Genomic DNA, 4,565 nt, shown 5'->3' with positions numbered 1-4,565 from the left:
AACAAAAAATAACTTTATTTTGCAACTTACACAGGTTATATTCTTACATTTAGTCTGATCATGCKTAGTCAGCATGCCACAGGTGGGACAGGTGCGTCCAGAAGGACAGCTAGTGATCCCCGCTACCTTAGTAAATGAGATGGTAGTGCAGTTCCAGGGCCGAATTGGTGCAGCCATCATTGCATCAGCAGTCAGAGCRTGGTCTTGAACCTTTCCACTGCCGTAGGCACTGCCAGCAGAACTCGTAGAGCTGGCCTTCTTCTGCTGAGCACATTATCCAGCGGACACACRGGTTGGAGGGGCTGCTTCTATAAACATTTGCCCTGCAGCCAGGGCACTTGTTTGGGTATGGGTAAGAAAAGAGGTTGTTGATATTAATAAGCTAAATTTGTTTGCTCCTGCAGTATTGCAGCCTTGTAATTGATGCTTGAAAGCTGAATGCATTTGAATAAATTAACACTCACGGGTTTGTATTCAGAAGATTTTGGGCTGAAAATAAAACTGCCAATGTCTCCTCAAATTCGTTTATCTCCTCGCTGGTCAGAAGAGCCTTCTTACGCACCTCTTGGTAAGTCCACTCCGYACCACATTCTTTCCCATGTTTGTCAGTAGCAGGACAAGTGAACTTGAACTTTTTCTGGGAATACAAAATAAAGCTTTTTTAGTTTAGTGGTTAGAAATACAAAGCAGCATACTCTATTTTTTTAAACATTTTATTTTAACTTTTATATATAACGTTTTTTTCTCATTGAGATAAAATAAATTTTTCAAGAGAGACCTGGTCCAATAGCAGCAGGAGGAACAACGTTTCAGACAAAACAACTTACATACACTAACACAACATTGAACAAAACTATAGACACACATGCAGTACAACAATTACATATTACATATTTTTTAGTTCAGTGGTGAGAAATACAAAGCAGCATACTCTAGAAATTTAGCCTGAAGAACAATTCACTGTGAAAGTGATGACTCCTTCCACTTTACTTCCGTATCCTTTCCCATACCGATTTGAATGGGATCTAAGATTAGATCATAAAATTCATGAAAACACGGTTACCGTAAAAATCATATTATTGAGTGCCTCTTTGCTTGACAATGGGAAAATCAAAAGAAATTAGCCAAGACCTCAGAAAARAAWTTGTAAACCTCCACAAGTCTGGTTCATCCTTGGGAGCAATTTCCAAACCCTTGAAGGTACCACGTTCATCTGTACAAACAATAGTACGCAAGTATTAATGCCATGGGACCACGCAGCCATTAAACCGCTCAGGAAGGAGACGCGTTCTGTCTCCTAGAGATGAACGTACTTTGGTGCGAAAAGTGCAAATCAATCCCAGAACAACAGCAAAGGACCTTGTGAAGATGCTGGAGGAAACAGGTACAAAAGTATCTCTATCCACAGTAAAACGAGACCTAGATCGACCTAACCTGAAAGGCCGCTCAGCAAGGAAGAAGCCACTGCTCCAAAACCACCATAAAAAAAGCCAGACTACAGTGTGCAACTGCACATGGGGACAAATATCGTACTTTTTGGAGAAATGTCCTATGGTCTGATGAAACAAAAATAGAACTGTTTGGCCATAATGACCATCGTATGTTTGGAGAAAAAAGGGGGAGGCTTGCAAGCCGAAGAACACCATCCCAACCGTGAAGCACGGTGGTGGCAGCATCATGTTGTGGGGGTGCTTTGCTACAGGAGGGACTGGTGCACTTCACAAAATAAATGGCATCATGAGGCAGGAAAATTATATGGATATATTGAAGCAACATCTCAAGACATCACCCATTTGCGACCAAGTTAAAGCTTGGTCGCAAATGGCTCTTCCAAGTGGACACTGACCCCAAGCATACTTCCAAAGTTGTGGCAAAATGGCTTAAGGACAACAAAGTCAAGCTATTGGAGTGTCCATCACAAAGCCCTGACCTCAATCCTATAGAAGATGTGTGGGCAGAACTGAAAAAACGTGTGCGAGCAAGGAGGCCTACAAACCTGACACAGTTACACCAGCTCTGTCAGGAGGAATGGGCCAAAATTCACCCAACTTATTGTGGACGGCTTTTGGAAGGCTACCCAAAACGGTTGACCCAAGTTAAACAATTTAAAGGCAATGCTATTTGTGGATATAAATATGCACATTATCGAACAAAACATGAATGTATTGTGTAACATGATGTCCTATGAGTGTCATGTGATGAAGATCATCAAAGGTTAGTGATTAATTTTATCTCTATTTCTGCTTTTTGTGACTACTATCTTTTGCTGGGAAAATGGCTGTGTTTTTCTGTGGCTATGTACTGAGCTAACATAATCGTTTGGTGTGCTTTCGCCGTAAATCCTTTTTGAAATCAGACATGTTGGCTGGATTCACAACATGTGTAGCTTTAAGTTGGTGTCTTTCATGTGTGATTTCATGAAAGATTGATTTCCTCATCATGCATTTAGTTGTGAAGTGCACCAGCCCTCCTGTAGCAAAGCACCCCCACACATGATGCTTCCACCCCGTGCTTCACGTTGGGATGGTGTTTCTTCGGCTTGCAGCCTCCCCTTTTTCTTCCAAACATAACGATGGTCATTATTGGCCAAACAGTTCTATTTTTGTTTCATCAGACCATAGGACATTTCCAAAAAGTACGAAATTTGTCCCCATGTGCAGTTGCACACTGTAGTCTGCTTTTTTTATGTGGTTTTGGTAGCAGTGGCTTCTTCCTTGCTGAGCGGACTTTCAGGTTAGGTCGATATAGGTCTCGTTTTACTGTGGATATACTTTGTTACCTGTTTCCTCCAGCATCTTCACAAGGTCCTTTGCTTTGCTCTGGGATTGATTTGCACTTTTCGCACCAAAGTACGTTCATCTCTAGGAGACAGGAACGCGTCTCTTCTGGCGGTTTGATGGCTGCGTGGTCCCATGGCGTAATATTGCGTACTATTGTTTGTACAGATGAACGTTGTACCTTCAAGGGTTTGGAAATTGCTCCCAAGTGAAACCAGAACTTGTGGAGGTTACAATTTCTTTTCTGAGGTCTTGGCTAATTTTTTTGATTTTCCATTGTCAAAAAGAGGCACTCATAATATGTTTTACGGTAACCGTGTTTTCATGAATTTTTATGATCTAATCTTAGATCCCATTCAAATCGGTATGGGAAGGATACGGAAGTAAAGTGGAAGGAGTCATCCTTTCACAGTGAATTGTTCTTAGGCTAAACTTCTAGAGTATGCTGCTTTGTATTTCTCACCACTGAACTAAAAATATGTAAGTATGTAATTGTTGTACTCGATGATGGTGTTATAGTTTGTTCAATGTTTTGTTAGTGTATGTAAGTTGTTTTCATGTCTACGTTGTTCCTCCTGCTGTATTGGACCAGGTCCTCTTGAAAATTTATTTTATCTCAATGAGAGAAAAAAACGTTATATATACAAAGTTAAAATAAATATGTTTAAAAAATGAGTATGCTGCTTTGTATTTCTTAACCAACTAAACTAAAAAAAGCTTATTTTTGTATTCCAGAAAAGTTCAATATCACTTGTCCGCTACGACAAACATAGGGAAAGAATGTGGTACGGAGGGACTTACCAAGAGCGCGTAAGAAGGCTCTTCTGACCAGCGAGGAGATAAAACGAATTTGAGGAGACGATTGGCAGTTTTATTTTCAGCCCAAAATCTCTGAATACAAACCGTAAGTGTAATTTATTCAAATGCATTCAAGCTTCGCATCAAATTACAAGGCTGCAACTACTGCAGGAGCAAACAAATTTGCTATAATATCAACAACCTCTTTTCCTTACCACCCACCCACAAGGTCCTGGCTGCAGGCCAAATGTTTATAGAAGCAGCCCCTCCAACCGCTGTGTCCGCTGGTAAATGTGCTCAGCAAAAGAAGGCCAGCTCTACGAGTTCTGCTGGCAGTGCCTACGGCAGTGGAAAGTTCAAGACCATGCTCTGACTGCTGATGCAAATGATGGCTGCACAATTCCGGCCCTGTAGGCTGCACTACCATTCTATTTACTAAGGTACGGGGATCACTACTGTCCTTCTGGACGCACCTGTCCCACCTGTGGATGCTGACTCAGCATGATCAGACTAAATGTAGTATAACCTGTGTAAGTTGCAAAATAAGTTATTTTTTGTTGGTCCGTAACTTCTCTAGATATGTGGGACGCTAACGTCCCAGCCCAAATTCACAGAAAACTGTAGCGCGCCAATTCAAAAGATATTACTATAAAAATCAATCACACATGAAATTACACATGGAAAGACACCAATTAAAGCTACACATGTTGTGAATCCAGCCAACATGTCTGATTTCAAAAAGATTTACGGGGATAGCACACAAACGTTATGTTAGCTCCAGTACATAGCCACAGAAAAGAGCAAGCGTAATTTTTCCAGCACAAGATCCAGTAGTAAGCAAAAGCAGTAAGAGATAACAATGTAATCACTAAACCTTGGATGGTCTTCATAGATGACAACTCATATGAATCATAGTTTACACACATACATTATTTCCCGTTCTGAATTGCTATTTTATCAACTTACAATCTCGGCCAATATCTCTCTCTT

The 4,565-nt window shown here is 40.8% G+C and overlaps 1 pseudogene; it reads right to left on the bottom strand.

Annotated features, from left to right (window-relative positions):
• The window catches only part of LOC139024821 (uncharacterized), a 36,316-nt pseudogene that overhangs the window by 217 nt on the left and 31,534 nt on the right, over positions 1-4,565 (bottom strand).

This window comes from Salvelinus sp. IW2-2015, unplaced genomic scaffold (assembly GCF_002910315.2).
Source record: "Salvelinus sp. IW2-2015 unplaced genomic scaffold, ASM291031v2 Un_scaffold1914, whole genome shotgun sequence".
Classification (NCBI taxonomy): Eukaryota; Metazoa; Chordata; class Actinopteri; order Salmoniformes; family Salmonidae; genus Salvelinus; species Salvelinus sp. IW2-2015.
Note: the sequence above shows the minus strand (reverse complement) of the source record. Positions and strands in the feature narration are given on the sequence as shown.